This window comes from Artemia franciscana, chromosome 19, assembly GCF_032884065.1.
Source record: "Artemia franciscana chromosome 19, ASM3288406v1, whole genome shotgun sequence".
Lineage (NCBI taxonomy): Eukaryota > Metazoa > Arthropoda > Branchiopoda > Anostraca > Artemiidae > Artemia > Artemia franciscana.
In genome coordinates this window covers 1709042-1722933 of record NC_088881.1, presented here as the reverse complement: position 1 = coordinate 1722933, position 13892 = coordinate 1709042, and positions in this window count along the sequence as shown.

The window sequence follows — 13892 nt, the reverse complement described above, 5'->3', positions numbered from 1 at the left end:
TTGGCACTTCCAGATAAGCTAGGACGATGAAATTTGGCAAGTGTATCAGAGACCAGACCAGATTAAATTAGAAATAGTCGTTTTCCCGACTATCTGGGGTGGGGGGGGGTGGGGGTGGGGGACGGTTAATTCGGAAAAATTAGAAAAAATTAGGTATTTTTGACTTACGAACGTGTGATTGGATCTTAATAAAATTTGATGTTTAGAAGGACATCGTGTCTTAGAGCTCTTATTTTAAATCCCGACCGGATCCGGTGACATTGGGAGGAGTTGGAGGGGGAAACCTAAAATCTTGGAAAACGCTTAGAGTGGAGGGATCGGGATGAAACTTGGTGGGAAAAATAAGCACAAGTCCTAGATATGTGATTGACATAACTGGAACGGATCCGCTCTCTTTGGGAGAGTTGGGGGAGGGTTAATTTTGAAAAATTAGAAATAATGAGGTTTTTTTTTTAATCTTGACCGAATCCAGTGTCATTGGGGGGAGTCGGGGGGACCGGAAATCTTGGAAAAGGCTTAGAGTGGAGAGATCAGGATGAAAATTGGTGGGAAGAATAAGCACAAGTCCAAGATATGTGACTGATATAACCAGACAGCATTCGCTCTCATTGGGGGTGGGGGGTAATTCGGAAAAATTAGAAAAAATGAGCTATTTGTAACTTACGAACGGGTGATCAGATCTTAATGAAATTTGATATTTAGATGGATCTTGTCCTTCAGAGCTCTTATTTTAAATCCCGACCAGATCCGGTGACATTGGAACAGTTGGAGGGGGGAAACTGGATATCTTGGAAAACGTGAAAATTGAGGTATCTTTATCTTACGAATCGGTGATCGGATCTTAATGAAACTTCATATACAGAAATATGTGTCAGGTGCTCCATTTTCAATTCGAATCAGATCCGGGGACATGGGGGTTGGAGAGGGGAAACAGAAATCTTGGAAACCGGAAATTTTGGAAAACGCTTAGAATGGAGAGATCGGGATGAAACTTGATGTGAATAATAAGCACAAGTTCTAGATACGTGATTGACATAATTAGAAAGGATCCGTTCTCTTTGGGGGAGTTGGGGGGTGTTAATTCGGAAAAATTGAGGGATTTTTAGCTTAAGAACGGGTGACCGGATCTTAATGAAATTTGTTATTTAGAAGGAACTCATGTCTCAGAGCTCTTATTTTAAATACCGACCAGATCTGGTGACATTGGAGGGGAAAACCGGAAATCTTGAAAAACGCTTTGAGTGGAGAGATGGGGATGAAACTTGGTGGGTAGAATTAGTAAATATCATAGATACGTGATCTTTGGGCGAGTTAGAGGGAATCAAGTGCTTTTGGCGAGTTCAGTACTTCTGGACGTGCTAGGACGATGAAAATTGGTAAACGTGTCAGGGACCTGCACAAATTGACTTGATAAAGTCGTTTTCCCTAATTTGACCATCTGAGGTGCTGAAGGGAGAGGACAAAATTTTAAAAATGAGGTATTTTTAACTTATGAGTGGGTGATCGGATCTTATTGAATTTTGTTATTAGAAGGACCTCGTGTCTCAGAGCTCTTATTGTAAATCCCAACCGGCATTAAGCCTCTAATTTTCCTTTTAAATCAGTTTGTTGATTCTTAGAAATTTGCTAGAGCTCGTGCCATATCCGACCTCGTCACAAGTGCCATATGAGCTCTTAGCTCTTGTTGTGAGATGGAAAGCGAATCCGGCTGTTCATTGCTTATTTTAATTATTCACAACTAGCGGAAAGTTGCCAGGCCGTATTTCGCGAGAAAACAAGAGTTAGACTCGGAAAGGGAATCCGGCCCAGAAGTGTTTCTGGCTGTTCTTTTTTTACCTTCTCTGTTCTCTGTTTGCGTTCTAAATTCAAATTATTATGCTCACGAATTTAATATAACTTCTAGTTTTATTCTGAAACATGTCTTGAAAGATAATGATCGAGACCAGTTATGAAGAGTGGTTTATACATTAAAATTGATTATTACAATCGAAATATTGTCAGTGTTTAAATAACTTGCTTTTTCGCTCGCTACTCGCGAATATTCTGTTTAATTAGATTTTTCTAAACTTAAGTAATCAAAGAAATCTGGACAATTTAGGCTACTTCAGCGTAAAATGCTCATTTTTTCTCATCATTCAACTTCTCATTTTTTAAACAGCCTCATTCTATCGTGCTGACGGGGTGGAGGGGTTGCCTACTTTCAAAAATCATTTTCACCAAGTCCTGAAGGGCCATATTCAAATTTCGGAGCCATAAAAAAAATGCACGCAACAAAATATCAAAAACGTGATAACTAAAAAATTGGCAAACAATGCCAAGATAATAATATCAGAATGAAAACTCATTCGTTAGTCAAAGTAATTAAACTGCGAAATGTCAGAGCAAGTTAAAAAGATCAAAAACTTGAAAAACTCAAAAGGAATTAAATAATATATACATAAAAAAAAGTTCTTAAAGGGACGTATAAAAAAGGAGGGACAAAACAAGCGAACGAAACTTGGGTAGCGCCAATACCGTATAATGAAAGGAAAAACCAGCGGGATATTTTGCTTATTATTTTCTTCTTTTTTCTGTAATGAAGGGGTCATGGTTTTTTTTATTTGGAGGTGAAGCAGCGAATGAGGACAAGATACGAACGGGTTCAAAAACAGCTCGAGGCGGGAGGAATCTGGGTGAGAAGGGCTTTTTGAGAAAATGTTTTCCTCGAGAGCAATTGATATTTCATTTTTTGCAAAACCGAGGCACAACGTAACCCTCTTGCGCTCAAGCATTTCCAACCGTTTTTTTTTTTTTTTTTTTTTTTTTTTTTTTTTTTTTTTTTTTTTTTTGAAGAGAGTACGGGACCTTAGCAGTTAGCTTCTTTGAAAATTATTTGCTGTGCTCTTTCTTGGATAGATTCAATTTTTTCTGGCTCTTCGCGGTAGATACCAGGGTGCCAAACTGAACATGTATTTTCAAGATGCAGGCGGACAAAGGAAGTATAAATTTAAAAAGAATGGGAAGGGGGAGGGTGCAAAATTTATCGATGAGCTTAAGGATGAACATAGACACATTAGCTCTATGGATAATATCTTTAAAACGAATATCTCAAATTGAATTATAAGATATTGTGATGCCAAGTAAGCTAAACGGGGACATAAAAATTTCCGGGGGGTGGTAAAAAACGATGTGAGGTCTTAGGAAAACATATTGGCATCATCGGGGGTTTAGAGGGGATTACTCTCATGCCTAAGTCCGACATATCGTCTGCAATGTCATTGAGGATTGCAATGACTCCGTACTTTGTGTTTTCTATACTTTTAAGGGTAATAAAGTGCATTCATTCATTCATTCATAGGATTGCTTATTAAAATTCTAGGCCCAGGTTTCAGCAAGCTTTAGGTCATCCACAGATTTTCATCTGTCAGGAAATTCCTTAGCAAGGCTGTTTATCATAACTGAAGAAAGGAGGGGACCTAGGAGAATACCGTTGTGGGCGAGGACTGGAATAATGAATCTAATATTTGACTATCTGTGATCTATTTGATAAGAATAAGGCAACCAATTTCACCAGGAAAGAATCAAAATTCAATTCACTAATAAGTTTTTCAGCTAAAATATTGTGGTTAACAAAGTCAAATGATTTTTGAAGGACAATGGAAATTGAATTTAGCAAACAAATAAGTTTTTCGAGGATCTCCCAAATCCAGTCGATGAGACAAAAAAGGTAATGGGAGGTAGAAGTGGTTTTGTAATTCCCGGACTGCCTCAGGTCAGTAGGAGGTAGTATTTTTCTTTTAACCAATCTGCAAGGAATCCTTCATATAGTTTCGTGAATATAGGAGGAATAACTTCAAAACCAGGCATGGTGTGAGGGAAAGATAGCAATCGTAGGTATACATTAGAGGGCTTAATGGGCAACCTTTAGGATGGAGCTCTACATACAGTGGCATCAGTACACTAGAATACGGGGAGGGATTGATTCTTTTCCGATTTTTTATTAAATGGAGATACAAGAAAAGGTATGTTTCAAAATATAGGGAGAGGGTATTATTGTTATCTTTTGGTTTTTCTTTAATGAAATACAAAAGATGGTATTTTCTCAATTTCTAGGGGGAGCATAATTGTCCCTCCCCAGTCATTAGGTGCCCCTGGGTATATAGCCTATTGGTGATTCCGTCTACCGGGCGATTTGTTGCAGGATAACATCATTCAACTCCTGTAGAACTATAGTAGCTTCTGGAGTTGCTTCTTCGTCTTTTTCTCGTAAAGAGTTCAAGCAATAGGGTTTACATTTTTTTTTTCACTTCCCGCTAAATGTTTCAATTTTGAGCTAGTTCCAACAAAACTTACTAATCTCACAGTATCTGGCAAACCACGACCCATGTCTCTCGATGTCACCGACGAAGTGGGTATGGGACTAGATAGGTAACCGTTTGGAATTAGAAAAGTCCGGAACAGTTTACTTTTTCAAAGAGACTTAAATAGTGCGAAGTACCACAAACTACCTAATGTAAAGTTCCTTTTAAATGAATTTTATATTTTATTTGATAAATAGGATTGATTCTAAAAAAAAAGAAAAATACGACTGAAAACGTTCTACTTTAGGAACAAGAGCTAAGAGCTCATATGGCACTTGTGACGAGGCAAGAAGGGCCAAGAGCTCATATGGCATGAGCTCTAACAAAATTCTAAAAATCAATAGATTGCTTTAAAAGGAAAATCAGAGGCTTAATGCCGGTTGGGATTTAAAATAAGAGCTCTGAGTCACGATGTCCTTCTAAATATCAAAATTCATTAAGATCCGATCATCGAGAAACCAAGATAAGTTAGTTCCCGTTAAAGCAAGAACAAACCGATATGGTAATTCTTTCGTCCCGGTTTTCGTCAAAATGTATAATAAGAGTTAATATTTATAGTTTTATTTATATTTACAAGTGTAGCTTGATTTTGTACATGTTGTAAAGAAACACAAATCAGCGACAGCAGTCAAGTTTTTGCTATTAAACCTGTCTACTATTACTGTCTACTACTACTACATCCATTCGTAAGTTATAAATACCTCATTTTTTATAATTTTTCCTCTCCCTTTAGCCCCTCAGATGGTTGAATCTAGGAAAACGACTTTATCAAGCCAAGTTGTTCAGCTCCCTGACACACCTACCAATTTTCATCGTCCTAGCATGTCCAGAAGCACCAAACTCGCTAAATCACTGAACCCCTCCCCCCCAACTCCCCCAAAGAGATCGAATCCAGTACGGTTACGTCAATCACGTATCAAGGACATTTGCTTATTCTATCCACCAAACTTCATCCCGATTCCTCCACTCCAAGCGTTTTCCAAGATGTCCCCCTCCAACTCCCCCCAACGTCAATAGATCTGGTCGGGATTTGAAATAAGAGCTCTGAGACATTAATTCCTTCTAGATATCAAATTTCATTAAGATCCGGTCGCCCGTTCTTAAGTTAAAAATGCCTCAATTTTTCCAAATTAACACCACCCAGCTCCTCCAAAGAGAGCGGATCCGTTCCAATTATAACAATCACGTATCTAGAACTTGTGTTTATTCTTCCCATCAAGTTTCATCCCGATCTCTCCACTCTCAGTGGTTTCCAAGATTTCTGTCTCCCCCTTACAACATCCTATGTCCCCGGATCCAATTCAAGTCGAAAATGGAGCATCTGATACATAAAATACCCCAATTTTCACGTTTTCCAAGAATTCCGGTTTCCCCCTCCAACTCCCCCCAATGTCACAGGATCTGGTCGGAATTTGAAATTAAAGCTTTAAAGCACAAGATCTTTCTATATGTCAAATTTCATCAAGATCTGGTCACCCTTTCGTAAGTTACAAATACCTCATTTTTCCGAATTACCCCCCCCCCCTAACTCCACCAAACAGAGCAGATCCGGTCCGGTTATGTCAGTCACGTATCTTAGACAGGTTTTTATTCTTCCCATCCAGTTTCACCCTGATCTCTCCGCTTTAAGTATTTTCTAAGATTCCCCCCCAACTGCCTTCCCCCCCCCCAATGACGCTGGATCCAGTTGAGATTTAAGATAAAAGATTTGAGTTACGAGGTCCTTCTAAATATGAAGTCAAACAGTTCGTGGTAACTGAGCGACGTGGTAACTGAGCGGGTCGTAAGGAGCGACCCGGCTCAATAGTAAACGAAACCCTAAAAAAAAGAAACTTCGATGCTAAAAGATATATAAAAAGAATTGGATTTTTATGCTGATTTTAAATATACAAGTTTCATCAAATTTAACCTTTGTCATCAAAAGTTACGAGCCTGAGAAAATTTGCCTAATTTTGGAAAATAGGGGGAAATGCCCCCTAATTGTCATAGGATCTTAACGAAAATCACACCATCGCATTCAGCGTATCAGAGAACCCTATAGAAATAATTTCAAGGTCCAATCTACAAAAATGTGGAATTTCGTATTTTTTTTTTTACCAGAAGACAGATCACGGGTGCGTATTTATTTGTTTGTTTGTTTTTTGTTTTGTTTTTTTTTCCCCAGGGGTCATCGTATCGACCAAGCGGTCCTAGAGTGTTGCAAGAGGGCTCATTCTAACGGAAATGAAGAGTTATAGTGCCCTCTTTAAGTGACCAAAAAAATTGGAGGGCACCTAGGCCCCCTCCCACGCTCATGTTTTCCCAAAGTCGACGGATTAAAATTTTGAGATAGCCATTTTGTTCCACATAGTCGAAAACCACAATAACTATGTCTTTGGAGATGACTTCCTCCCCCACAGTCCCTGGGGGAGGGGCTGCAAGTTACAAACTTTGACCAATGTTTACATACAGTAATGGTTATTGGGAAGTGTGCCGACGTTTTCAGGGGGATTTTTTTGGTTTGGGTATGGGATTGAGGGGAGGAGGCTATGTGAGAGGATATTTCTTTGGAGGAATATTTCATAGGGGAAGAGAAATTCAATGAAAGGGGCGCAGGATTTTCTAGCATTACTATAAAAAAAAAACAATGAAAATATAAACATGAAAAAGTTTTTAAAATTGAAAGTAAGGAGTAGCATTAAAACTTAAAACGAACAGAGATTATTACGCATATGAGGGGTTCTAAAAATACTTTAGCATAAAGAACGAGGTATTTAGGAGGAGATAAATACTTTGCTCTTTATGCTACAGTATTTTTAGTAATTTCAACTATTTATTCTACGGCTTTTCTGATTCAGGGGTAATTCTTAAAGAATTGGGAAAAAACTTAAGATTTAGTGTGAAGAGTGAGGTAATAATATATGTATAATCCTCATATGTATAATCAAAAATATAAGAATATAAAAGTTTGTTCCGTAAGTTACTTCTTAAGTTACGTATATTTTTTACTAATAAAAACGTTCGTTAAAAATTAAATGTTCTAGTTGCCTTTTTAAGTAACCGAAAAATTGGAGGGCAACTATGCCCTCCAACTTTAGCGGAAAGAGCGAGGGATTGCGGAGGGGACAACCCATTTCATATACGGAGTAATTTCTGTTCGTTTTAAGTTTTAATGTCGCTCCTTACTTTCAGTTAAAAAAACTAGTTTTTTTTATTTAATTTATTTCGAGAGCAGAGGGCATTTTCTCGAAAAGACAAAAAAACAGAAACGATTAATTTTATATTGTTGTGTGGATTATGAGACGAAGGGAATTGGGCCCTGGACTCTCTTTCCTCTTACTGCCCATTCTGGTTAGGAACTTGTGTTAAATGAAAATGTCATGTTGAGTCTATAATTTGGAACAATTTTTTTTAACAGATTTGAAAATGCGAGAAAGAATTATTTTATCCAAGGTGATGAACAAACATGACAAATATTTCTTCATATTCGCAAATGAAAGGGACTAAGGATGTCTACAAAAATACAAAATTAAGTAAAAATTTGTTTTATGACGCCTGGAAAAAACAAATCTCGAATCCTCTTCCCCTTAAAACTGTTTTGTAGCTCGGAGCTTGCCAATCCCTACGCTAATTTTATAGGTGCCCTCGCTGGAAGCTATAGTAAAAGTTTGTATTTCATTTTCATAATCAAGTAATGAATTTTGCTTCCTTACTTCTTTAAAAGCATAAACACACGACAAAATAACGACCGAAGTTGCAGCTAAATACGGGAAAGCTCCATCTTGGTGATTTCCCGTTTTACGATAAATTTGAGTTCTGGTTACTTATGTATCTTAAATCACAATAAATGTGACCAGCTGGTAATTCAGAGCTTTTTATTTGCCTATGTCTTACAAATTATTTCAACTGAAAACTTTATTCTCTGTTTTCCAGTTGGTAAACATTTTGCCTTTTGAGCACATAATTAATATCAAACAGTTCGTGGTAACGAACTGTAGTAAGGAGCGACCCGACTCAATAGTAACCGAAACTCTAAAAAAATGGAATTTTGATACCAATAGTTATATCAAAAGAATTGCATTTTAATGCTGATTTTAAATATACAAGGTTTCATCAAGATCAGTTATACCCATCAAAAGTTACGAGCCTTATAAAATTTGCCTCATTTTAGAAAATAGGGAGAAACACCTCATAAAAGTCAGACAATCTTAACGAAAATCACACCATCAGATTCAGCGTATCAGAGAACCTTATTGCAGAAGTTTCAAGCTCCTATCTACAAAAATGTGGAATTTCACATTTTTTGCCAGAAGACAGATCACGGATGCGTGTTAATTTGTTTGTATTTTTTTTTTGTTTATTTGTTTATTTGTTTTTTTTCCCCAGGAGTAATCGTATCGACTGAGTGGTCCTAGAATCTTGCGAGAGGGCTCATTCTTACGGAAATTAAAAGTTCTAGTGTCCTTTTAAGTGACGAAAAAAAATTGTAGGGCACCTAGGCCTCCTCCCCACGCTCATTTTTTCCCCAAGTCACCAGATCAAAATTCTGAGATAGCCATTTTATTCACCATATTCGAAAACCCTAATAACTATGTCTTTAGGGACGACTTACTCCCCCACCTTCCCCGTGGGAGGGGCTGCAAGTTGAGAAATTTCACCTGTGTTTACATATAGTAATGGTTACTGGGAAATGTACAGACGTTTTCAGGGGGATTTTTTGGGTTTAGGGGGTAGAGTTGAGGGGGGTAACATGGGAGGATATTTCCATGGAGAGACTTCTCATGAAGGAAGAGAATTTCAATGAAGGGGGCGCAGGATTTTCTAGCTTTATTTGAAAAAACAATAAAAAAATAAATATGAAAAGTCTTTTCTACTGAAAGTAAGGAGCAGCATTAAAAATTAAAACGAACAGAGTTATTACGCATGTGAGGGGTTCACCTCCTCGTTATACCTCACTCTTTACGCTAAATTATTTTTAGTAATTTCAACTATTTATTCTACGGCCTTTGTGATTCAGAGGTCATTCTTAAGGAATTGGGACACAATCTAAGCTTTAGTGTAAAGAGCAAGGTATCGACGATGGGTTGTAACACCTCATATACGCAATAAAAACATACGAATATAGAAGTTCGTTACGTAAGTTAATTCGTAAGTTACGTATATTTTTTACCAATGAAAACGTTTGTAAAAAATTAAAAGTTCTAGTTGCTTTTTTAAGTAATCAAAAACTTGGAGGGCAAATAGGCCTCCTCCTTCGCTTCTTTTTTCTCAAAATCTTCCGATTAATTGCAATTAATTAATATGCAAATTTCGTTTTAATTATTTGTGTGCGGAGAGCCAAGATCAAAACATGCATTAATTCAAAAACGTCCAGAAATTTAATTAAAAAAACAAGTTCTTGTAACGGAAAGTAAGGAGCGACATTAAAACTTAACAGAAATTACTCCGTATATGAACGGGGCTTTTCCTCCTCAACGCCCCGTTCTTTACACTAAAGTTTCTTACTGTTTTAAAAAGTAGAGTTAAGAGAAAGGGTCAAACTTTAGCGTAAAGAGCGAGGCGTTGAGGAGGAAAAGCCCCTTTCATATACGGAGTAGTTTCTGTTCGTTTTAAGTTTTAATGTTGCTCCTTACTTTCCGTTACAAAAACTTGTTTTTTTTTATATTTAATTTCATCAAGTTTGTTTTGACTGCTCAGATCCATGAAAAATTCAGTTTCATTCCCTTTGCCACTCTTATGATCTTTTACATTAGGCCCTTTTGACAAATTGGATGTACATGATGCCCTAGTTCAACATCCCTCTCAGCATTTCCTAAGTTTCAACTTCTCATCCTTAGCTAGTTCTCCAATAGTGCAGATGCAAACAACTGGATGCATATACTGATTTCATTTGGATATTGCAGATATCCACATTTCATGAAAATCTCAACTTAATATTCAACTTAATGTTTTCGAAGATCCGATCACTCCTTCGTAATTTAAAAATACGTCATGTTTCTAATTTTTCAGAATTCCCCCCCCCCCTTCAATAGAGCGGATCCGTTCCAATTATGTCAATCACGTATCTAAGACTTCTGCTTGTTTTTCCCACCAAGTTTCATCCCGATCCCTCCAATCTAAGCGTTTTCCATGATTTTAGGCTCCCCCCAAACTCCCCCCTTCAATGTCACCAGGTCTGGTCGGGATTTGAAATAAGAGCTTTGAGACACGATATCCTTCTAATATCAAATTTCATTGAGATTCGATCACCCGTTCATAAGTTAAAATGCCTGATTTTTTATAATTTTTCCTAATTACCCCTCCCCAACTACCCCAAAGAGAGCGAATCCATTCCGATTATGTCAATCATGTATCTAGGACTTGTGCTTATTTTTCCCTCCAAGTTTCATCCTGATCCCTCCACTCTAAGTGTTTTCGAAGATTTTAGGTTCCCCCTTGCCAACTCCCCTCCCCCAGTGTCACCAGATCCGGTAGGGATTTAAAATAACAGCTCTGAAACACGATATCTTCCCAAACATCAACTTTCATTAAGATCTGATCAACCGTTCGTAAGTTAAAAATACTTCATTTTTTCTATTTTTTCCGAATTAACCGGCTCCCTACTCTCCCCCCTCCAGATGGTCAAATCAGGAAAAGGACTATTTCTAATTTAATCTGGTCCGGTCCCTGATACGTCTGCCAAATTTCATTGTCTTAGCTTACCTGGAAGTGCCTAAAGTAGCAAAACCGGGACCGACAGACAGACAGACCGATAGAGTTTGCGATTGCTATATGTCACTTGGTTAATACTAAGTGCCATAAAAACCGATACATATTAGTTTAAAAGAAAATAATACGTTACGGATGGCCCAAAAATTCAAACGGTAAAAATTTACAAACTTTACTAAAAAATAAATAAAACAAAACAACGACATAATTTTTTTCTAATGTCTAGAAACAAAAATTTTCATCAATTCAAGTTTATATTTAAAACTGGGGGAAATCTTCAAGAAGAAGAGAAGAAGACAATCATTCTTAAAATTCTAATAGAAAGCGGGGATAAATGGAAAAAAGATAATGCTTGTTTTCCCAAAATCTCCGACAATACAAATTAATTTTACAAAAAAAGTAATCTGACTCAGCTTTATTCAGTGTTATTGTCATATTTAATTTTAAAACATAGTCTTTTAGAATTTTCCTTTAAAATATTGGCTAAAATACGAAATTACGGTATAATCTATTTTTGGCTAAAATGAGGAAATTTTAGACAAAATTGCTCGTTCTCACCGAAATTTAGCCGTTACTAGTTATACTTGAGGGAAGGGGGGCAACGACACTTGGGTTCTCCCATTAGTATTTTTGGGCCCTCCGTCCCTGTAGTTAGTGCAACTTTTCATCCTTGGGATGTGACCCTTCCCCTTTCCCGCAACCACTCAGCTTGAATTTACCGTAAAACCGTAAATTCACCGTGAATTACCGTAAATTGGTATTGGAATTTACCGTATTGGTATCCTTTGGAAGACTATGTGTCTTTTCTAGCAGTTGGAGATGAAGCATATTTCATCCCTGGGTTTGACTGTGCTACAGCAAAAATTTCAGTACACGTATCACTTGATATATTTCTGCTAAGTGTGATATGAGAAATCTGTACAATGAATTCCACAACTTTTCTTGGTCATCAAGGAATTCCGTTTGTTATATGTCTAGCTTCTTGATCAGCTCCTGTAGAACTATAGTAGCTTCTTGATCAACTCTGACATACGGAATAATTTCTATTCGATTTAAGTTCGTAATTTTGATGGGTCAAATGAAACTGAACTTTATAGTTTTGGAATAAACATAAAAATTCCATTTTTCTCATTTTCTTTGTAATCAAGAAATTTCGTTTGTTCTATTTTTGACATTTGAAAATTTAATAGAATACTATCAACACATTTTCTTCGTAGAAGATATAACTTTCAGAGGTAGGTATTAACATAAAACCACTAAAAATAACGTCAAAACTGTAGAGATGGGGGAATTTCAACTAGGTGGAGGCAGCTGTACCTCTTGTTCCTTCGCGTATCGCTACATACTGTGTATCATTTGTACAAATGCTTGATTATAGTAAGCTGACCAATTAAGTAACAAATTGATTTTAGTAAAATAAAATTTTAAGACGCAAAATACAAATTTTGATTTTGAATTAAAATCACGTATCTCAAAAGAACCATATATCCAGGGCTCCAGGATATGTGTCGGCTTTGAAAGAAAATTGAGAAATACCCATATCTTTGCTTAGCTCAGTTGTGGCTCGTATACATGTGATAAGACCTATCCTATATAAGCAGCTGGTCTTTGCCAAACTTTAGGATTGCTTGATTATTGTAAGTATCTGTAATTTCTTATAGTCTTCGGTTATATCTTGTGCTTTTAAATCCGTGTGGACAAGATTCCGGAATTCCGAGTCAAGACTCGGATTTTGTACATTACAAGTTGAGTTCATTTACAAGTAATCAATAATTTACACCGGATTTCTCGTATACACCCAGTAGGAAAGTCTCATATTAGTAGTTCGCGCCAACCCTAAATTAGGACGCTACCATAGGTATTAGTCACCCCACAGACTTACCCCTTACCTCTCTAGTGGTCATTCGGCATTAAATTTATCACACGATTTTATATCCTTTTCTTCCTTGGATAAGTTATAGCTATGTTGCCTTCTCGGTTCTCGAAAGGTTGGGACCTCCTATTTCCGGCCAAGTCCCTAAAGTACACTTTACTGTGTCACTGACTGTTTCTGTACCCAGAAAAATTTTCAACGTTATATCTTCTTTTTTTGTACAAGTTTCAGATATACTACTGCCCCTTTAGGTTCCAGTTCACCGCCTAGAAAGTTCAAATTAGTGAAAGAGCTAGAGTGAACAGACTTTTCGGATTGAAAATCAATAGATATGTTTTAGTCGGGTAGTGAAAGAATCATTTGTGTGGCAATATTCTTTGCTTTATGCTATTATAACAATAGTTATTTGCACTATCTTTAATTTTATCTCTTTAATGTTCTTTTTTTTCCTCCATCCCCGCCTCGGTATGCCCCTTCCTAAGATAACTCATTGTGCATGTGTCAGTTGTCGCTTTTTCTTTGCCTTTTTTCTATTTTTCTGCGTTTACTTCCTCTTTACAGGGTTTGTGCAAATGTGAAGATTTTGAGACCTCCGTCTTGCTAAGTCTTTGTCACTTATTTTTCTAAGCATATTTATTGTTCTTTCCTTTTTTCTCCTTTTTCTTTCCCGTCTTGTTCTTTTTTTTTGTTTGTCTGTATTTTTCTTCCCTGCCTAAGATAATTCATTGCTCATATATATATATCCATTGTTTTTTGTCTTTTTTTATGTTTCTGTATTTTATTCCCTCTTCGCGCGGTGCACGTAAGAGGGAGATGCCCAGACCACCACCCTACTAAGTCTTTGTCTAGTGTCACTAATTGTTTCCGAGCATATTTATGATTTTTCTCTTTCCTTTTTTCTTCTTTTTCTTTTCTATTTAAGTTTTTTTTTTCTTCTGTATATTTCTTCCTTGCCAAAGATAATTCATTGCGCATATGTATCTATCAGTTGT